At 43.7% G+C, this 23594-nt stretch overlaps 1 long non-coding RNA gene across 1 annotated transcript in view; it reads right to left on the reverse strand.

Annotated features, from left to right (window-relative positions):
• Positions 1-23594, reverse strand: part of LOC114812944 — a 66942-nt gene that overhangs the window by 23834 nt on the left and 19514 nt on the right. The window contains exon 2 of the long non-coding RNA XR_003760557.2: positions 18973-19106. This is a non-coding gene — a long non-coding RNA (uncharacterized LOC114812944). The remainder of the gene's footprint in view (positions 1-18972; positions 19107-23594) is intronic.

The raw sequence follows: 23594 nt of genomic DNA on the forward strand, positions 1-23594 counted from the left end.
AACAAAAGCCCCAAATAACCAGTAGTGATGGCTGAATGGCAGTAGGGGAATGAAATCCTTAGGGAAACATCAATGTCCAAGCTAGTGGGTAAATTTAAGGTGTACATAGCAATCACTTGTTCTCCCTCTGCTAAGCAGCTGGTAACAGGACCATTTAACAAGGAAGCTAATGAAGGGGAACAGCAAGGTCTGGGCAGTCTGATATGTAATTTATGAAAAGAAGAAGCACCATCTCACGGGTGGTATCAGCAGAGCTATACAGGGCTTCAACACGTACACATGCGAATGTGCGCAAATGCACACACATCACACAGTGTGTTGCAAGGAAAATGTAAGAAAGCACTCCTCCCTGCTCAGAAACAAACTACATTATCAGCCAACATTTTCTCTTCGAACATTCTTAGGCAGCTACCACCTTTCACAGACCTTGCGCGGTAATTAGAAACTAATCAGTTGCTCACTAGCATGCAATGAGGGACTACTATGTCCCAAGAACTGTACCAGTGCTTGGGAGGGTGGAAGAGAAATCCCCAAGGCGAGGTCCGTGCCTACCAGGAGGATGCAACCAAATCAAATCACGTTCAGGTCTGGCTGCTGCCTCAGGGGCTCCTGAATTGGATGGATGGACAGACACTGAATCAGACTGCGATAGAAATCCTCCAGGTGTGTTTCCAAAAGCTAAAAAAAATACATCAAAATCCTGAAACGCTGAAACAATTTCCTATCCAGGGGTAACTATCAAATATGTCTGACTTTTGGACCCTTCTCAAGGAAGTAAAGTCCCAAGGATTTCTCCAAACAAAAAGGGGAATGTCTCCTCTCCCTGTGTCCCCATCACGATCTATCATGCTTTTGGAACTCCTTCTGTGCTTGGTTACCCCTCTCTCCAGCCTTCCTGATGTGCAGCGTATGATTATTTATGTTTTCCCAGAGAGAGAACTGAGACAAAGCCTTGCACTGAGTTGAGAAGATAAATAGAAGCCTTTTTTTTTTTTTTCTTTCCTGGTCCCAAATCCCTTCCATTTCTTTCCTACAGCAGCACAGAATGTCCCAGTGCCACGATCGTACCTCATTCCCCCCATCCCCACTTCAGTGGCCAGAGGGTTTGGTACAGGGACCAAAGGCCACCTAATTGGAGGAATAAATCCTTGGGTGAGGTTCCTGCTTCACTCACATGCCAATTATTATTCTCTTTGTCTTCCCCTAAATCCTCAGGCTAATATGGTTGGAGTCAATGAGGCAGCCATCTCAATTAACTCGTAACTCAAGAACATCATTCTGATGACTTCGGCGCAGGTAGGTAATTTAACGAGCTCATTTCAAGGGACCGTGTTCTGAAAAGACTTGTGTCCACTGGCCCTTTTCTAGACAGCCTTACTCTGAGAGGCGTCTTAGAATTGCCAATCTGGTCAGCGAATGTGTATATTATACACTCCCTAGGGCTTAGCGTAGTGTTCTGCACATAGTGAGCACTCAATAAATATGCCCGACTGACTGGGGAATAATTGTCTCAGCATCAAGGCTGCACTTCTCAAGGCTATAATTGAGTGGAGAAGCAGTGTGACCTAGTGGGTAGACCTCGGGCATGGGAGTCAGAAGGACCTGGGTTCTAGTCCCAGATCTCCTACTTGTCTACTGTGTGACCTTGGGCAAGTCACTTCACTTTTCTGGGCCTCAGTTACCTCATCTGTAAAATGGGAATTGAGAAGGGGAGTCCTACATTGTGTCCAACATGATTTGCCTGTACCCAACCCAGCTCTTAATACAGTGCCTAGCACCTAATAAGCACTTAATACCATTCTTCTTCTTATGATTACTATTATTATACAAGAGATTTGTTCACAGTGGGTGGAGGTGTGGAGGGGAGGCAGAGGAGAGAGAGAAGCTTGAATAGTGGTGGTATTTGTTAAGCACTTCCTGTGTATCAAGCACTGAACACTAAGCATCGGGCTGAATCATAGTGGGACCCAAGTTGGAAGCAAGATGGGAGGTCAAGGAGAGACCTACTACTAAATGTGATATTTGTGAAATGCTTTCTACTTGTCAAACATCACGCTCAGCCCTGGGATAGGTACAACATCATCAGGTCGGGCACAGACTCTGTCCCTCAGGCTAAGTAGGAGGAAGAAGAGGATTGAATCCCCATTTTACAGATGAGGAAACCAAGGCATTGAGAAGTTAAATGACTTGCCCAAGGTCACACCGCAGGCAAATAGCAGTGCTGTTGAAGGTCCAGAGCTTGCCGCCTCCCTGTCCGCCCGCCACCTGTCCATATGTGGTTGGCCTTAGATGTTCATTGGCTGAATCTCTAGCATCCTGTATAGTTCAGGGTAGCAAATAAACGAGTGGGGAGCCATCACCAGAATGAGTCCAGCTACTCCTGCTATTTCGGTTTCTGTTTAGCTCTCTGTAGGTAACGACTTTCTGGGCTAAGACTGAGGGCCTCATTGAGCATCAACGCTCTCAACAGATGAAGCACCATATGCCCGCCTTCTTCCACCACACATTATTTCTCTCGAGCCATAGTGTGACTGCATATGGACTCGATATCTTCAAAATGAATAATTAGAAGCTGCGAGCTTTACCCAAGCTGAGATCATCATTTCACCTCACCTTTCCAGCATCACTCTGCCATTCAAGTCCACCATTTTTCATTTACCTTATTAACGACCCATCATTCAAGCCGGACAATTATTTTGAGAACGTTTCAGCTTTTAATGAATATCTGTAAGTGGTGCTTAATGCTTTATTAGGCAAAGCCCTATCGCCGCTCTGCCTAATAAAGCATTAAGCACCATTTACAGATATTCATTAAAAGCTGAAATGGACTCTGCTCTTGAAGGAAAGCAGGGGGAATATCCCCTTGACCTATGAAGTGATTGTGAACCTTCGGCCAGTTGTGTCTCCATGACCCAGTTGAAGGGTCTTTCAATTTGTGTTTCTAATTCTAATAATTGAGGTTTTCTCTCCATGAGAAGCAGCTTTGCCAGGATGGCCAACTATTCATTCATTCATTCATTCAATAGTATTTATTGAGCGCTTACTATGTGCAGAGCACTGTACTAAGCGCTTGGGATGAACAAGTCGGCAACAGATAGAGACAGTCCCTGCCGTTTGACGGGCTTACAGTCTAATCGGGGGAGACGGACAGACAAGAACAATGGCACTAAACAGCGTCAAGGGGAAGAACATCTCGTAAAAACAATGGCAACTAAATAGAATCAAGGCGATGTACAATTCATTAACAAAATAAATAGGGTAATGAAAATATATACAGTTGAGCGGACGGGTACAGTGCTGTGGGGATGGGAAGGGAGAGGTGGAGGAGCAGAGGGAAAAGGGGAAAATGAGGCTTTAGCTGCGGAGAGGTAAAGGGGGGATGGCAGAGGGAGTAGAGGGGGAAGAGGAGCTCAGTCTGGGAAGGCCTCTTGGAGGAGGTGATTTTTAAGTAAGGTTTTGAAGAGGGAAAGAGAATCAGTTTGGCGGAGGTGAGGAGGGAGGGCGTTCCAGGACCGCGGGAGGACGTGACCCAGGGGTCGACGGCGGGATAGGCGAGACCGAGGGATGGCGAGGAGGTGGGTGGCAGAGGAGCGGAGCGTGCGGGGTGGGCGGTAGAAAGAGAGAAGGGAGGAGAGGTAGGAAGGGGCAAGGTGATGGAGAGCCTCGAAGCCTAGAGTGAGGAGTTTTTGTTTGGAGCGGAGGCCGATAGGCAACCACTGGAGTTGTTTAAGAAGGGGAGTGACATGCCCAGATCGTTTCTGCGGGAAGATGAGCCGGGCAGCGGAGTGAAGAATAGACCGGAGCGAGAGAGGAGGAAGGGAGGTCAGAGAGAAGGCTGACACAGTAGTCTAGCCGGGATATAACGAGAGCCCGTAATAGTAAGGTAGCCGTTTGGGTGGAGAGGAAAGGGCGGATCTTGGCGATATTGTAGAGGTGAAACCGGCAGGTCTTGGTAACGGATAGGATGCGTGGGGTGAACGAGAGGGACGAGTCAAGGATGACACCGAGATTGCGGGCCTGCGGGACGGGAAGGATGGTCGTGCCATCCACGGTGATGGAGAAGTCTGGGAGCGGACCGGGCTTGGGAGGGAAGATGAGGAGCTCAGTCTTGCTCATGTTGAGTTTTAGGTGGCGGGCCGACATCCAGGTGGAGACGTCCCGGAGGCGGGAGGAGATGCGAGCCTGAAGGGAGGGTGAGAGGACAGGGGCAGAGATGTAGATCTGCGTGTCATCTGCGTAGAGATGGTAGTCAAAGCCGTGAGAGCGAATGAGTTCACCGAGGGAGTGTGTGTAAATGGAGAACAGAAGAGGGCCAAGAACTGACCCTTGAGGAACTCCAACAGTTAAAGGATGGGAGGGGGAGGAGGCTCCGGCGAAGGAGACCGAGAATGACCGGCCAGAGAGGTAAGAGGAGAACCGGGAGAGGACAGAGTCCGTGAAGCCAAGGTGAGATAAGGTATGGAGGAGGAGGGGATGGTCGACAGTGTCAAAGGCAGCAGAGAGGTCAAGGAGGATCAGAATGGAGTAGGAGCCATTGGATTTGGCAAGAAGGAGGTCACGGGTGACCTTAGAGAGAGCAGTCTCGGTAGAGTGGAGGGGACGGAAGCCAGATTGGAGGGGGTCTAGGAGAGAATGGGAGTTAAGGAATTCTAGGCATCGATTGTAGACGACTCGTTCTAAGATTTTGGAAAGGAAGGGTAGTAGGGAGATAGGACGATAACTGGAGGGGGAAGTGGGGTCAAGAGCGGGTTTTTTTAGGATGGGGGAGACGTGGGCGTGTTTGAAGGCAGAGGGGAAGGAGCCCTTGGAGATTGAGTGGTTAAAAATAGAAGTTAAGGAAGGTAGGAGGGCAGGGGCGATGGTTTTAAGAAGGTGAGAGGGAATGGGGTCCGAGGCGCAGGTGGAGGGGGTGGCACTTGCGAGGAGGGAGGAGATCTCCTCTGAGGATACTGCAGGGAAGGATGGGAAAGTAGGGGAGGGGGTCGTTGGGGGGGAGGGGAGAGGCGGAGGGGTGACTTTGGGGAGCTCAGACCTGATCGTGTTGATTTTCGTGAGGAAATAGGTGGCCAGATCATTGGGGTGAGAGATGGGGGAGGGGGAGGAACAGGGGGCCTAAGGAGAGAGTTAAAGGTCCGGAACAATCGGCGGGGGTGACGGGCGTGGGTGTCGATGAGGGAGGAGAAGAAGCTTTGCCTGGCGGAGGAGAGGGCAGAGTTAAGGCAGGAAAGGATAAATTTGAAGTGTGTGAGGTCGGCTTGGTGCTTGGACTTTCGCCAGCAGCGCTCAGCAGCTCGAGCATAGGAGCGTAGGAGGCGGACGGAGGAGGTGATCCGGGGCTGTGGGTTAGTGGAGCGAGAGCGGCGGAGGGAAAGGGGGGCGAGAGAGTCGAGATGAGTAGAGAGGGTGGAGTTGAGAGCGGAGACCTGATCGTCGAGAGTGGGAAGAGAGGACAGGGCGGCGAGGTGAGGCGAGATGCTATTGGAAAGACGGATGGGATCGAGAGAGCGGAGGTCTCTGTGGGGCAGTAGCGAAGATCTGCAGGGGGAGGGAGTGTGAGAGATGAGGCAGGTGAGAAGGTTATGGTCAGAGAGGGATTTCAGAGTTGGTGAGTGAGGAGATAGTGCAGCGGTAGGAGATGACGAGATCGAGGGTGTGACCGAGTCGGTGAGTGGGCGCGGTATGGTGGAGGAGGAGGTCGGCAGAGTCGAGGAGGGATAGCAGGCGGGCGGTAGAGGAGTCGTCGGGTACATCCGTATGGATGTTGAAGTCTCCGAGGATCAGAGTGGGAAGAGAGAAGGAGAGGAGGAAGGTGAGAAAGGGGTCAAGGTGGTTGAAGAAGTCGGAGGTGGGACCGGGAGGGCGGTAGATGACGGCGACAAGTAACTGGAGTGGGTGGTAGAGGCGAATGATATGGGCTTCGAAGGAGGGGAAGGAGAGGGAGGGGGGAGGAGGGATAGTGCGGAAGCGGCATCGGGGCGAGAGGAGGAAGCCGACGCCTCCTCCCTTACCGGTGAGTCTGGGGGAGTGGGAGAAGGAGAGGCCTCCGCCGGAGAGAGCGGCGGTGGAGACCGTGTCTTCGGGAGAGAGCCACGTTTCCGAAAGGGCGAGGAGGAGGAGAGAGCGGGAGAGGAAAAGGTCATGGATGAAAGGTAGCTTGCCTGTAATAGAGCGGGGGTTCCAGAGGCCACACTTGAAAGTAGCTGTGGGTGCAAGGGGAGGAGGGGGGGAAGGGCGGGGGGAGGGGAGGGTTTGGATGGGAAGGAGGTGGCGGGGCCCTGGACGAGGAGAGGGGGATGAGGGGTGGCGGTGGGACAAGAGGACTGGGATGGGGCATGGGTGGGGAAGAGAGAAGGGGGGAGGGGGTGAAGAGGGGGTTTGGTGGGGGAAGAGTAGGGGGAGGGGGAAGAGGGGTAGCGCTGGTAAAGTGGGGTTCTAGGGCGGGAGAGGTGGGGGGGAGGAGACAGAGGAGAGAGCGGGAAAGAGCTGAGCGAGAGAGGGGAAGGGGAGGATAGGAAGGGCCGGGGGGGGGAGGGACATGGTGAGGCCAGAGAGGTGGGTGGCAGCACTGACAACAATAAACAGTAATAAACGAAATCGGTAATATAGCGAATAAAACAAATATAGTAATAAAACGAATTCAGGTAATAACTAGACCTGAACATCCCAGTCATCCATGACTGTTCAGCATTCTGCTCAAATGAAGGCACGTAACACTTAGTACAGAGTGCTGCTCCCACTAGATATGCAATTTAAACCACTGTGGCATTTATTGAGCACCTCCTCGGTGTAGAGCACTAAATCAAGCATTTGGGAGACAACTTGGGAAGTGGAATGGCCCAGGGAATAAAGCAAAGGACTGTGAACCACAAGACCAGGGATTCATTCGGTAGTATTTACTGAGCGCTTAGTATGTGCAGAGCACTGTACTAAGTGATTGGAATGTACAATTCGGCAACAGATAGAGACAAACCCTCCCCAATGACGGGCTTTCAGTCTAATCGGAGGAGACACGTGGACAAAAACAAGACAACATAATCACGATAAATAGATAGAATCAAGGGGATGGACACCTCATTAACAAAATAAATATGGTAATAAAATATATATTCACATGAGCTCAATAAACACTATTGAATGAATGAATATTCACTGGTTCCGCCACCTGCCTCCTGTGTAACCTTGGGCAAGTCACTTCACTTTTCTGTGCCTCAGTATTCTCAACAGCAAAATGAGAGTTCAACACATGCTGACTCTCCTAGAGTGAGCCATATGTGGGACAGGAAATTAATTCATAACCTCGTAACTCCGGTCCTCTGGTGCCGCTAATCTTCTCACTGGGCCTTGCTCTCACCTATCCAGCCATCAACCTCTGGACTGGAATGTCCTCCCTCCTCACAACTGCCAATCACAGTTCCCCCCTTCGAGGTCTTACTGAAGGATCACTTCCTCCAGGAGATATTCCAAGACTAAGCCCCTCTTTTCATCAGGTCCCCCTCCCCTCCCCATCTCCTGGACTCTCTCCCTTTGCTCTACGCCCCCCTCCCCACCCCACAGCACTTGTGTATAAATGTATGCATTTTTAATTATCATTTTATTTATTTTTATCAATGATGCAGTTATATTTAAAAATCTATTTATTTATAACGCCACTACTGATGCCTGTTTACTTGTTTTGATGACTGTCTCCCCCTTTTTAGATTGTGAGCCCGTTGTGAACAGGGATTGTCTTCATCTGTGGCTGAATTGTAGTTCCCAAGGGCTTAGTTCAGAGCTCTGAACACCATAAGTGTTCAATAAATACTATTGAATGAATGAATGACAGGGACTGTGCCAAACCTGATTAACTTGTACCTACGCCAATGCTTAGGAGAGTGCTAGATGCACAGTAAACACTTAACAAATACTATTAAAAAAATGTAAAAATTAATCAATCATATTCACTGTAGGCAAAATATGGAACTAAGTCCTTAGGAAAGTACTGTGAAACAGAGTTAGCATGCATATTCCCTGTCCACAGTGAGTACTGCAACTTGGCAGAGGATTTTGTTCTTTGATTTTTTTTTTTTTGCCTTTAAAAGGACATTTAAGTGTTTTGTTTTGTGCCCGATACTGTACTGAGCAGCTTGGTTCACTGGAAAGAGCACAGGCTTGGGAGTCAGAGGTCATGGGTTCTAATCCCATATCCACCACTTGTCAGCTGTGTGACTTTGCGAGTCACTTCACTTCTCGGTGCCTCAGTTCCCTCATCTGTAAAATGGGGATTAAGATTGTGAGCCCCAAGCAGCACAACCTGATCACCTTGTATTCCCCCCACTGCGCTTAGAACAGTGCTTTGCACATACTAAGCACTTAAATACCATCATCATCATCATCATCACAGCTAAGCCCCTTGTCAGCTGTGTGACTTTGTACAAGCCACTTAACTCTCTGTGCTTAAATTACCTCATCTGTAAAATGAGGATTAAGACTGTGAGCCCCATGTGGGACAATCTGATTACCTTGTATCTACCCCAGCGCTTAAAACAGTGCTTGGCACATAATAAGCGCTTAACAAATACCATCATTATTAAGCGCTGAGGTAGACACAAACTTATCATTTGGATGCAGTCACTGTTCCACATGGGGCTCCCAGTTTTAATCCCCATTTTACAGATGAGGGAACTGAGGCCCAGAGAAGTGATTTGCCCAAGGTCACAGAGCAGATAAGTGGCAGAGCTGGGATTAGAACCCAGGTCCTCCTGGCTCCCAGACCCATCTTCTATCCATTATGCTTTGCCTGTAACAGAGTTGATTCACCTCAATCAAATAAAATCCTAAGAAATGGAATCTCAGTGAAGCGCTGGGATAGAGAATTAGCATGTGAGACAGGTTCAAAATGGACCCACCTGAGACATCTCTCAGAGTCATCGGAAGTTTCTGACTTGGAAGCACTGATTTTCTCTCCCAAAGCTACAGCCCATCAGTCTTTTGCCCCAGATTGGTTTCATTTTTCCTCAATCGGTTTAAAGTCATACTTAAAATAATTGAGGAATTTGATAATCATATAGCAGAGATACAAGATAATGAGATGGGACTAAGCCTCTGTTCCTGAAACTCAGTCTGCAGGAGAGGGAATAAATGTACGTCACCCTTATTTATAGATGAAAAATGGAGGTACAGAGGAGTTGAATGACTTGCCTAAAGTCACAGAGCAAGAAAGTAGCAGGGAGGGATTAGGACAAAGATTATCTTGCTCCCAGACCTGCTCTTTCCACTAAACCACAGCGCTTCCTCTTTATCTTTAGGAAAAAGGAAAAGGACAAACATTTTATTTTTCAGAAAGATATACGGGGCTCAGTTTCTGAATGATGAGAACTAGTAACAACAATATTAATAATGATAGTGATATAACAGCATGGCTTAGTGGATAAAGAACAGGCCTGGGAGTCAGAAGGACCTGGGTTTTAATCCCGGCTCCAACACTTGTCTGCTAAGTAACCGTAGGCAAGTCACATCACTTCTCTGTGCCTATCTTACTTCATCTGTAAAATGGGGATTAAGACTGTGAGCCCCACATGGGAATGGAACTGTAACCAACCTGACTGGCTTGTATCCACCCCAGTGGTTAGTACAGTGCCTGGGACATAGTAACTGCTTAATATGTACCACAGTTATTACTATTATAATTATATTTATTAAAAGCTTACTCTGTGCCTAGCACAGTACTAAGCACTATGGTAATTATAAGTAGATCAGACAACAGTGCCTTTCACATAAGAACGGGCATCTAATTCCTATTTTCCCAAATGAGGAAACTGTGAGGCTCCTGTGAGGCTCGAATAAAGTTCAGTGACTTGCCCAAGGTCACACAGCAGGTAAGTGCCAGACCCAGGCCTGAGAAGCAGCTTGGCTCTGTAGAAAGAGGCCAGACTTGGAAATCAGAGGTGATGGGTTCTAATCCTGGCTCCGCCGCTTGTCAGCTGTGTGACTTTGGGCAAGTCTCTCTGACCTCCCTTCCTCCTCTCTCACCCCGCTCTGGTCTATTCTTCACTCCGCTGCCCGGCTCATCTTCCCGCAGAAACAATCTGGGCCTGTCACTCCCCTTCTTAAACAACTCCAGTGGTTGCCTATCGACCTCCGCTCCAAACAAAAACTTCTCACTCTAGGCTTCGAGGCTCTCCATCACCTTGCCCCTTCCTACCTCTCCTCCCTTCTCTCTTTCTACCGCCCACCCCGCACGCTCCGCTCCTCTGCCGCCCACCTCCTCACCGTCCCTCGGTCTCGCCTATCCCGCCGTCGACCCCCGGGTCACGTCCTCCCGCGGTCCTGGAACGCCCTCCCTCCTCACCTCCGCCAAACTGATTCTCTTTCCCTCTTCAAAACCCTACTTAAAACTCACCTCCTCCAAGAGGCGTTCCCAGACTGAGCTCCTCTTCCCCCTCTACTCCCTCTGCCATCCCCCCTTTACCTCTCCGCAGCTAAAGCCTCATTTTCCCCTTTTCCCTCTGCTCCTCCACCTCTCCCTTCCCATCCCCACAGCACCGTACTCGTCCGCTCAACTGTATATATTTTCGTTACCCTATTTATTTTGTTAATGAATTGTACATCGCCTTGATTCTATTTAGTTGCCATCGGTTTTTACGAGATGTTCTTCCCCTTGACACTGTTTATTGCCATTGTTCTTGTCTGTCCGTCTCCCCTGATTAGACCGTAAGCCCGTCACACGGCAGGGACTGACTCTATCTGTTGCCGACTTGTTCATCCCAAGCGCTTAGTACAGTGCTCTGCACATAGTAAGCGCTCAATAAATACTATTGAATGAATGAAGTCACTTAACTTCTCTGTACCTCAGTTACCTCATCTGTAAAAGGAGGATGAAGACTGTGAACCCTACATGGGACAACCTGATTACCTTGCATCTACCCCAATGCTTTGAACAGTGCTTGGCACATAGTAAGCGCTTAACAAACACCAACATTATTCTTATTATCTTTCCATCATGCCACACTGCTTCCTCTAGATGTTTAAGATAAAAAAAAAAAGACCCCCCCCCCCAATTTCTTTTTTTTAATCGTGAAAATTTACTCACAAATTCAATTCAGTCTGCCATTCATTTAAGGTGAAGAAAAAAAAGAGATGCCAAACTAAACTTCCGGTGCTGCAGTCTAAAGTTAGATCATAAAAACAGACATGAGTTAAAGGTTTAATCTTAAATGACAAGGGAAAGACGGAGATAGCATGTTGACAATACTTGCCACATTCTGTGATTATTTAAATAAACTGGAAGCAAAATACTGCATATTTATATAAAATTGATGAAGTTTATTTGCTGAACACATGTTCAGTAGTAAGTGATAGTGCGAGAAGTCCTTTCTTTAGGGAAAAAACTGGCATTAGCATAGCATATAATTACCATCACTTTGTGAGCCAAATTGGTCAGATCATGGATTGTCAGCAATAACAGTTGATGGGAAGCTCTTCCTTGCATGCTCATGAAATTATAACTTGATGTTAATGATTAAACCACTAAAAAAATAAAAAAAATCACTGCCTATTTGTACTGTAATACGCAGTCAAAATACAAAAATATGGTAGACTAATAATGGATTTTTATTTCTGCCTTTTCCTGTCTGAAAGATGTTTCACTTGGAAATCCTCCAAAGGGCTTTGAGTAGCAAAGTGTCATTTGACCATTGCCCAGCCAGAATGGGCATACTTGCAAATGCCAGATATGTCCTGAACTGAGCTACTCTTGTACCCAAAGAATAGCTTGGAATTATAGACTACCAGGTCAGAGGTGGAGTAAGAGCCTGGATGTCGGGTGACAGAAGAAATAGCCAAGTGAAAAATGACACCAGTCTGAGAACCAGAGGTTCTAAATCCATCTTAAAGTTTAATGTTCTTATTGTGCAACATTCCTTCGGAAGAGTTTTAAGTAAAATATCTTTTTGACAATAGGAAGAAAGGAAAAAAATCCATCATTAGCCACATATCAAGAGAATCCCAGTCTATTTACTCATAGGCACTGGAATTCACAAATTCACAACAGTGTAGATAGTAAGGATTTGGGGCTGGCTTAAAACTCCACTAAATTAAAAAGAAAGAGATGGACCTGATATTGTGGCATAACACATGCTTTCATGCACTGAGCATCCTCCTCAGTCATTATATTAGACTGTTGAACCCAATCTTTTTAGTTTTAAACAAAAAATGATTGGCATAGTAATTGAATGTATAGGTGGGATAAAGATGATGTTTTACTATCTCTCCTCTTTTTTTTTCCCTTTTTTTACACAGAACGTGCTCAAGAAAATCCCTTTCTCATACTATGTTTCTTTGTGATTTAATTTCTTTTAAGGGCTTGGGGCATATGTTGTCTTAATTTAAGACTAATAAAAGATAACCTTAATGTTCTTACCATATGTTTGCCCTTACACACTTTAAATCTGAAATGCCAGAACAAATGATTCCAGTTTGTATTAGTCTTGATAGACTTAAGAAGCATTCAAACAAATTCATGGATGTGTGTGTGTGTGTGTATGGGTACACACACACATTTAAATATATGTATATATAAATAAAATGATTATAGTATTTGTTAACCTTTTACTATGAGACAAGCACTGCACTAAGCACTAGGATATGTACAGGATCATCACTGGTTCTGATGCAGTCTCTGTCACACATGAGATTGGGAGAACTGGGAGAAAGGGAGGAAGAACTAATATTTGATCTCCATTTTATAAACGAAGAAACTGAGGCTTAGAGAAATTCAAAAATGGTATTTTTTAAGCACTTACTATGTGCTGAGCACTGTTCTAAATGCTGAGGTAGTTACAGGGTAATCAGGTTGTCCCACATGAGACTCACGGTCTTAATCCCCATTTTACAGATGATGTAACTGAGGCACCGAGAAGTGAAGCAAGTTGCCCAAAGTCACACAGCTGACAAGTGGTGGAGTTGTGATTAGAACACATATCCTCTGACTCCTAAACCCATGCTCTTTCTACTGAGCCACATTGCTTCTCTAAATGACAGAGCTGGGATTGGAACTCACGAGAGTGCAGTGTGACATGTCATGACAGTGGTCTCTGGAACCACATTGACTGTCGGTGCCTTGGCCACGATTCCCAATTTTTCCACCACTCCCTCTGGATCCCTGGCCTCTGCTGTGGTGGAAGAATCACTCTGAATTCTGAAGATGGGGAGGGGCAATTGACTGGTGGAAGTTGTAAAGGTTGAGGAAGTGGTGGGACAATGGAACATATTGCTGTACCAACACTATTTGCCCAAGCAAGAGGGGATACTTTACCCACTTCCTCGGCTATCCCTGGTCGTCTCTCTCCCCTTCCCATCCCATCATCAGTGAGGAAAAGACCGGCGATTGCAATTAGAAATAAATCCAGAGTCTTCTTGCCCATCAAGATCACCGGCCACTGAAATGGACTCCTTGGGCCTCTGTGGAATCTTCCCCCTGGAGACTTTAAGAGTAAGACGCTTTCTCTCTAATGGGGTGTAAGTGGAGAGTAATCCTGTCAAGAGGAGACCAACAAAGAGAGAAGACTTTCCTGGCCCCATTTAATGATTTTCTAAAAATGAGGAATTAGTGCAAAATAGGCTCCAAGATGGGGCTACTAAAGAGATTCCAAAATGAGAAATCTGTTTCAACTACCAGGTGCTACGAAAAGCATTCTCAAAGTCAGTTGGAGAAGTCAAGGAATGAGATCAAGGACTCTCCCTCAGTGAAATCCGAAAATATCAAGTCATGTCAAATATGCTAATTATATTTCATTTAAATTCAAAGCTAGAGAAGTTTTAAGTCCTTTTTTTAAGAATTAAAAATAATCCGTTAATTTATCTTCTCTTCATCCTGAACGCTACACTGATCATTGTTCATAAATCTCCACTCACAAAATGACAATTATATCACAGCAACGACAGAAGAACGTCACATACAGAATATTAGAATATAATTTCCTGAACAAGCTGGACCAGAAGATGAATTAAAGAGACTTAGAAATGAAGAATTTCATTTTGAAGTTTGAAAGTACAATCAGAGCCAGTTGTTAGAAAGTCTAAGGCAAGACACGGAAGTACGCATTTTGGAAGGGCAGGGTTCTAGTCTATTCATTTCCCATTAACAAGTCAAAGATGCTCATTAACTCATTTTCAAATTTGCCCCTTTCCAGCATGACCTAGTAGAAAGAACATGGGTCAGAGATTAAGAGGATCTGGATTCTTATCCTGGCTCTGCCAATTGTCTGTTGTGTGACCTTGATGGAGTCATTTCATTTCGCTGTGCCTCAATTCCCTCATCTTCAAAATGGGGATTTAATACCTCCCACTCTAGATTCTAAACTCACCGTGGACAGAGCACATGTCTACCAACTCGGTTATATTGTACTTTCCTAAAAATCTAGTATGGTGTTCTGAACACAGGAAGTGTTCAATAAATATGATTGACTGATTTTCAGCTAGGAGAGTGCCAAGAACCAGCTCAACACCGGTTCTAATCCCAGCTCCGCCTCTTGACTGTGTGACCTTGGACAATTCTCTGGGCCTCAGTTGCCTCGTCTGTAAAATGAGGATTAAGACTGAGAGTCCTACAGAGGGAATCTGGTGAAAGAATGACAATGTCGGGGTCCCACCAAAAGTACAGAGAGAAGGAGCAAAGTCCTAGATGTTTCTGAGACTTGTGGTCTGAAGGCTTAGAGGCTACACATTCCTTAAACTTCCACAATTCCTTACCACGGCTAGGAAGTATAGGGATGTTTCAAATGACTTCATACAACAGAATTGCATGGATGGAATTACCGGGATTTAGGTATCCTCCACTGTGCTATCTGCGTTCTTAGACCAAATTTAAACTCTTGGGAATCTTCAGATATCAGATTATAGTCACCTTTTTGCCTGAGTCCTAGAAATTGCATTGATTAATAATATGCAAATTTCCAGATCTCACTTCACAGGAGAACTCTCCTTTTAAGTTGGCTACTAACACTTCCATTTTCCATTTTCTCAGCAAAAGAATTACAAGAGATCCTGGCCAACCACGGCCTGCCTGGAAAACAGATACTTGTTTAATATTTTCCTTGTGAAAATATTGCCAAACCAAAAGAAACCCCAGGACCCCTTTAGACAGGGGTGGCTTAATTTGCTTAATCAGTTTGCAAACTTCTTAATTATCCATATATATGTACCTATATATTCCTATATATATATTTGAAATCCCACTGGATAATTAAGAAGTGTGAAAATTGAAATAAAACCCCAAAGGGATTTCTATGATATATATGTATATAGATAGATAGATAGATATAGATAGATATGTATATATATGGAATTTTATTCTTATGCATATACATCATAGAAATCCCCTTTGGGTTTTATATATATATATATATATATATATTTTTTTTTTTTTTGACACATTGACAGTTTGACAGATCTGCCTTGACACTCGACACTTAAAAGGAAAGTAATTGAAACTGCTATTACCTTGCCAATTGAGGTTCACGAGGTACTATTCTGGTTTCTCATAGCTGTTACAGGGATGACATTTTCATAAACTTCACTATCATCCCGTTTAAAATAATAAAGGAAAAAAAAAACACAACACACTTGCTCCTCTCTTAGGGTGTGTCAGCAATGTTGATCCAAGGACAATAATAATAATGATTAATGATGGTATTTGTTAAGTGCTTACTATGTGTCAGGCAGGGCTCAAAGGGCTGAAGTAGATAGGAGTTCAGTGCATTGGAAGAGTTTAACTCTAATGTCTCCTGTTAGACTGTAAGTTCCTTTTAAGCAGGGAATGATGGTGTTGCTATTTGTTAAGTGCTTACTATGTGCCGAGCACTGTTCTAAGCACAGGGGTAGATACAGGATAATCAGGTCCCATGTGGGGCTCACAATCTTAATCCCCATTTTCCAGATGAGGTCACTGAGGCGCAGAGAAGTTAAGCGACTTGCCCAAAGTCACACAGCTGACAAGTGGCAGAGCTGGGATTAGAACCCATGACCTCTGATTCCTAAACCTGTGCTCTTTCCACTGAGCCACACTGCTTCTCTTTCCAAGCTCCTTGCAGAGAGGGATTACATCTACCAACTCTGCTATGTTGCACTGCATAGCACTGTGACTGCTAAAAATACTAAAATACTGAATACTAAAAATGTCTCACTCAAACACATTTCTTCATATAAATTTTCCCTCCATATAAAAGTTAATTTTCCAAAAGGATGTTCCCAATATTTCAAGCGAGCCTATTATTTTGAGTCATTATGTAATACATTTTCTCTGACATTTGGAGAGAAAGCAATTATGACATTTTGCCTGCCTCGTTGTAAGAGAGGGATCAGTAAAATAAACAAATACCAGAAATTTGGACTCTAATTTCCATGTAAAATTAACTCTCAAATGAGCAGGCTGTAAGTATGGCAATGTGGATTTTCTTAGATATCAAGACCATTTGTAAAACCTTGCTTTTAAAATATTTTAAAAGCTAACTCTGTAACAAGAACAGACTGAAATCTTGACAGAATGAGAGGAAAAATTGAGAACTTATCGTTAACAGGACAAAATAGAATTAAGGGTTAAGCAGTCAATTAGGAAGGAAGGAGTGAAGACGATTTCTTAGAGTACGGCTAAATGTAGAACCTACAGTAGGCGTTTGACATTCAAGGTAAGGAATTAATAGCATCCCTGTCCACCAGATATCTACAGTCTAATAGGGGAGATGAGGTAGTCCAATATAAATCTGAATTATTATTATTACTAGTATTGTGATATTTTTTAAGCACTTATGTGCCAGGCACTGTATTAAGAGCTGGGGTAGATATAAGATATTCAGACTGAACACAGTTTTTGTCCCACCTAGGGCTCACAGTTTAAGTAGGAGGAGGATTCAACCCCTGTTTTACAGATGAGGAAACGGAGGCCCAGAGAAGTTAAGTGACTTGCCTAAGAGCACACAGCGGGAAAATGGCAGATCTAGGGTTAGAATCCATGTGTTCTGACTCCCAGGACCATACTCTTTCTGCTAGGCCCAGCTGCTTCCCCATCTGACAGCCTGACAAGGACAGAATCACGGGAAGGGAAGAGTGAATCGTGGATTTTGATGAGAGGTTGGAGAGCTAATAAAACTAATCTGGGAAGGTTTTCTGGAGGAGGTGGAAGCAGAGTAGTGATCGAAAGGGCAGAAGTGCCTGGGACCAAGGAGATGGTCTGGGGTAAAATATACAAGATATTTCCAGAAATTTCCCCAGGAAAATGTTAAAAAAAAAAGAGAGAGAGAGATTATCATCCCTCCCTAAATAACTGCTCTTCAAATCTGTTTTCCAGAAAGGATAATGTGATGGTGTTACAGTTTTCGTGCTGTGATTGCTGCTGAAATCTAGTTTGTTTGTTTCCATTACTGCTAATGCCATTTATAACCCATCAGTCCAATAAAATGACATTACAGCAGTAATTTTTGTTTCTAATTACATTCATTTTCTGTAAAATGTTTAGGGCTGTGTTCATCACAAAAGAGCATTTGAAAACCTCTCCAGATTTTGACTGCAGTAAAAATGCATCCATTTATTCAGAACAGTGAACACTGCCTGAATTGCACTTTCTTGGTGTGAGAGAAAAACTTAACTTACCTTATAGGCTTTCACTGTACCGTTTCAGCAAAATGCGGCAAAGGGAAAAACATGAGCACTGAACAAATGAGTAGTGGATTGTGTTCTAAAGAGCTACCCTTTGGGCACAGATTCTAAGTGAATCAAACCAAACAGAGTGTGGAAGAAATTTGAGCAGTTGGGAACATCAAAAAGCAAACAGATACGTACAGTTGATTAACTGTAAGTAAGTCTACTAGATTTCTTTTTTTTTTCCAGGCAAGCTAAGGGCTTTAATTTGCCTGTCACTTGTGTGATGGATTAAAAGCCAGCTTTGCAAAAATATGCCAGATTATGAACTAAATGAATTTATACACCTTAATTTGGTTGTACTCACCCCTTGTATTAAGGATTTCAAGAATTTGAAATTGACAAGTGTAAGCACTCACCCCCCCATTCCCAATGTTTCAGAAAACTGCATTACCACAAGGTTTGGGTGAAGTGAACTTCGCTTTTCCATCAATCATGTGATTCCTTGGGATTAAGTGAGCAATGGTGATATAAAGACATGAGATTAAGGCATATCATCAATTTTGAAAGTATCCTAGAGTTCAGTTCCAAACTAATAATACAGCAGTGGAATCATAATCCATTCTACCCAATAGCCGCGGTGTAAATTGAGACCTAAAACTTTGTTGTTTGGCATCCTACATTACCCTGTTTTATTTTTCCCTGACAGATCGAATCACAGTAAGAAAGATGAAGAGGCATTGACCTTTGAAACAATGGGAGTGGAGATCTGAAGACAAGCTTGTTCACTGTCGTTATCAATTTTATCCTCAAATCCCCCATAAAACGTAAGGGTCTTAACCTGAGGACTAATGATACTGGTTTAGAAAAAAAAAAGTTTTACCATTTAAATATCCATCTGTTTTTCTTCCTTGAAGAGCTTTATAATGAAGGAGCAGAATGGGGGATGCTTAATTCAAATGATTTTAAATTCTAGATCTTAGCATTTCTTTCTACTTTATATCTAATGGTCAGATTCTGGATCAAACAAGTGCATTTATTTCTGAGCCGATTCTTCTTCTTGGCCAAACTATCTATGGGGTTGTCCACGAAATCCCTGGCAGTTCCATCTTTTAGAGAATTGGAATGCCCAGGAACAGTGTCTGTTTTTGTATTGTACTCTCCCAAAAGCTTAGTACAGAGCTTTGCCCAGAGTAAACACACAGTAAATACAATTGAATAAATGAATGGTTTAGCTGCTGGATTTTAATTTCTCTAGTTTGTGTATATTATAAACAAGGAAAATCACTGTACCTGTTGAAGAAAATTGAGCTGATTCATCCAAAGTTAAATTAGTGTAATGTCAAAATGTTAATCATTTACCTTCTTGAAACTGTCCCTCTTCGCATGGTTTGCAATTTTGATGGAGAGATGAGATCAGTCAAGGTTGACATTATTCCATATAAAATCTTCTGTAATTAAAACAGCGATTGCAGAGGTCAACTCGGAAAAAAAATCTAGAAAAAATAATTTGATGTCAGTGTTGGAGGCTATTATGAAAACACGGCAATGAAAAGTGGCAGAAATAATGTTGGTATTTGTTAAGCGCTTACTATGTGCAGAGCACTGTTCTAAGCGCTGGGGTAGACAAAGGGGAATCAGGTTGTCCCACGTGGGGCTCACAGTCTTAATCCCCATTTTTTCAGATGAGGTAACTGAGGCACAGAGAAGTTAAGTGACTTGCCCACAGTCACACAGCTGACAAGTGGCCGAACCGGGATTCAAACCCATGATCTCTGACTCTAAAGCATGGTCTCTTTCCACTGAGCCATGCTGCTTTTCACCTATGCCCAAGAAGCCCTCCACGTCTCTCTTGATTATATATACTGCTAAACAACTTCCTCTGTAACAGATTCCGTGTTAACACTCAGTTGGGTAAAGTGATCCTTTTGATCTGGTTGAACCACCCATCAACCTCAAGTTTTAATGAGTTCTGACTTACTTTTTGTGGATGTTAACACTGACCCATAGCATAGCAATAAATAATAATGTTGTGTGAAGGGAATGTGTCTGTTTACTGTTGTATTGTACTCTCCCAAGTGCTTAGTACAGTCCTCTGTACGCAATAAACTCTTAATAAATATGGTTGTTGAATGAATAATTGTGATATTTCTTAAATACTTACAATATGCCAAGCACTGTACTAAATACTGGGGTAGATACAAATAATGAGTTTCAACCTATCCCTGCCCCACACGGGACTCATGGGGAGAATAAATATTGCATCCTCATTTTGCAATTGAGGAGTATGAGGCAGAGATAAGTTAAACAACATGCCTAAGGCCACACAACTGGCACATGGTAAAACCGAGAATGGAACCAAGGTTCTGATTCACAGACTTGAACTCTTTCCATGTTGCTTTGCCATCCCATCTCTTGCAAGCTGCAAGCAAACATTTATTTTAGCCACTTCATTCACAGGTTGTTGCCCACATTTCTCCCAGGGCACAGAATGGTAATACCCTTTTATGTTCATCTGGTCATTCAACTGTATTTTTTGAGTACTTGTGACGTGCAGAGCACTGTACTAAGCATTTGGGAAAGTACAATGCTGGTAATAAAGAGAGATGATTCCCACCCACAGCAAGTTTGGGCTGCATGTCTTCCCTTGAACTTCTCATTTCTCTAAAAACAACTGAATGGTATTTGCTCACTCTGTGCCCGAGTCTAAGTGTTCCTGATTGATTTTTACTACCTTTTTTTATACAGCTTGCTTGGTTATTAGGTGGACTGTATGTAGCCTTTCATGAAAGGATTGGGACCTCTTTGGTCTTATTGCATTTTGACTTGTGGTCAGATTCTGTCACCACCAAGTGCTGCTTTGGGGAGTTTTCTTCCAACACTCTTCAACATCCTTTGTGCTCTCTCCACATTTCTCAATCACTTTTCTAACCCACCCTTCCGAGTTCTCTTCTTACCACTTAACTGCAGGTTGGCTACATTTTCTCCTTTCCCTGGGAGAATTCATCCTGGAACTTGGCCAGTCCACAGAATCGAGCCTGTTCCTATTCATTACTTAATGGCCAGTAACAGTTTCTTTCAGCGTTTGATTTTTTTGACGAATGGTTTTGAGCCCGCTGAATCACGGTACATAATTTGTCTGAATAAATAGCTATGGATCGAGTTGAGACTTGATTCTCTTCTAAAACAGTTACCACTGAACGTTCTGTTCTATTTAGCAAGTTGACTTGTTCTCCATAGTTTGAAAATCCAAAAATCGGTTTAGACATATCCCCTTAAAAGTTCACTCATCCAATATCAATTAGGTCACACAGTTCTTTAGGTCTTTGTTACATGTGAACACACACGCATACACACAATATCTACTTTTATATAACTATTATTTCAAAGAGGTGAAAGGTCTTTATAAATATCTGCATGCATTTGTGCATAGATATCTACCTGGAAATTGATTATATTTGTCTTTTATTCTTTCATTTTGGTTTCACAGAGTGATACTTGTAAGACTAGCGGTCCCTCTTTGCCTTCAGCTTTATTTCATTCTACTCCTCGGTTTTATGGAGATGAATCAATATTCCCCATTTCATAATTTTTCTATGAAATCAACTGGTGAGATAGCATCAGGCCTACCTACTTCTGTTATTAAAAAAAACAAGCTAAGCTGACAAGACATGCACTCCATTTACTCTAAAGAAAACCTGCCCATCCAACACAGTCAAGCTTTTCTGCTGTTGTATGTTTGATTAGTGATATCTGGAACTATGTTTTTTTTTAAATATAAACCTCAGTTCCTGGTTTTTTGGTTTGTTTTTCTCTTAATGGCATTTGTTAAGCACTCTGCTCAAGGCACAGTACTGATACAAGCTAAGCAGGCTGGACATAAAAATCCTTGATTCATGCTTTATTATCTTTGCCCCTTTTCCCTTTAATTATTCCACCAGTCAAGGCCACAGATTGCTAAAGAAACAATAAGAATCTGCCCACTGACATAATTCATGACTCTGAAGTTATAGGCATGCGACCTGTTAAAATCCCTAAGCATACTTCACCTTTGAACCAGATTTATTTCTGTTAAAGAAAGACGGTGTTCTTTATTCCATAGATACTATATCTCTGCCCTTGTGTCCTCCATTACCACAAAGCATGAAAAAAAAAAAATAAAGGTTTCTTCACTCATGATTAGGATTCTGTGATACTTGTAGGGTTAAACAAAATTTGTTTAGGTGGGTGGGGGAAGAGAGAGAGAGAGAGAGAGAGAGAGAGAGAGAGAGAGAGAGAGAGAAGAGAGAAGAGAGAGGAGAGAGGAGAGAGAGAGAGAGAAGAGAGAGGAGAGAGGAGAGAGGAGAGAGTATGTGTGTGTGTGTGAGTGTGTGTTAGAAAGAGAGCACGCGCGAGCTTCAGACACTGTGGGAGGTTAAAAATGTCTGAGATATTTGTCTCAAACACAAATTCAGAAGAAAGAAATTTTGTGCTATTATTTTTGTCTCGTCAGGGTTGTACCTGGAGAGTTTCCAGTACTCTACTAGTCTCGGGTATGGGAGGGAGAGTCCAGTAGAGGCCTGTCCATTCCATTCCGGCTTTGGCCACTGGCTAGTAGCTGGAAGGCAACCTGGTACAAGTCAAAACTCACCTAAGCTGGCAGCAGCAGCACGGGAAAGAGTCAAGCGGGGAGACTCAAGTTTACTGTGCGGAAGGAGGTGATGGTAAACCTCTTCTGTACTTTTACCAAGAAAGCTCTATGGTTACACTTCCAGAATGATTGCAGATAGAGGAGGGGTGTTCTGATAGAGCTGTGACAATGGCATCACTATGTGTCTGAGATGCCTTGATGGCATAAGACAAGACAATGTTCTTTAAAGGACAGCCTTATTAACAATTATAAAAAAAGGTTTCCAAGGAATGCAAAAGTAACATTGTAGACTAAAGTCTACTGGCACAGGTAGCCTTAAAAAATCTGTATGGCAAAAAAAACTACCTAAGCTTCTTTAGCTATAAACATATCAATGTGTCAGTGAAATAAAGAGAGAGGGAGATTAGGGATGGAGCCAGGAGGGGGGCGGTGACAAGAGTCTATAAATGAATGGACAGTCTGTAGTCAATCATATTGACTGAGCACTTACTGGGTGCAAAGCACTATACTAAGCACTTGGCAGACTACAATATAACAGAGTTGGTAGACACGTTCCCTGACCCCAAAGACCTTACAGTATAGAGGTGGAGACAGATATTTCTATAAATACACTATGGATAGGTACATAAGTGTTGTGGGGCTGATGGAGGGGTGAATAAAGGGAGTAAAACTAGGTTCAAGAGTGATGGAGAAGGGAGCAGGAGAAGAGGAAATGAAGGCTTAGTTGAGGAAAGGCTTCGATGTGCCTTTAGTAAGGTAATGAAGTTAGGGAGAGTGATCGTCTGTTAGCTATGGAAAGAGAGGGTGATTCAGGCAGGATGCTGGTGAGGTCAGCATCACGGTAGATGAGATCAAAGTAGAGTGAGTAGGCTAGCCTTTGAGGAGCAAAGGGTACGGTTTGGGTTGTAATGGGAAAGCTGTGAGGTAAGGCAGGTGATTTTAAGGCCGATGACAATGAGCTTCTGCTTGATGTGGAGATGGATGGGCAACCACTGGAGGCTACTGAGGAGTGGGGAAACATAGACTGAAGAGTTGGTAAGATCCTTGAAGACTGTAAACTCCTTACATGGTGCTTTCCCAAGCTCCCTAGACCAGTGCTCTGTGCACAGTGTGTGCCCAATAAATACCACTGATTGATGGATAAAAGCGGTAAAATCGGTCATCTCTGTAAAGCAGGTGGAACTACTTAGATGTGTGTAATAGAGGAGGTGCAGTATACTGGGAAGCCACAGGAGGAATCCAGCAGGCAGCACCATTTCTGCCTCCTCAGAAAAAGCAGGATGTGGCCCGATAGTTCTCTGTTGAGAATGACTTTTACAAACCAAGTTCCTGAATCCAAATTGCTGCTCCCATG

Source organism: Ornithorhynchus anatinus, chromosome 6 (assembly GCF_004115215.2).
Source record: "Ornithorhynchus anatinus isolate Pmale09 chromosome 6, mOrnAna1.pri.v4, whole genome shotgun sequence".
Classification (NCBI taxonomy): Eukaryota; Metazoa; Chordata; class Mammalia; order Monotremata; family Ornithorhynchidae; genus Ornithorhynchus; species Ornithorhynchus anatinus.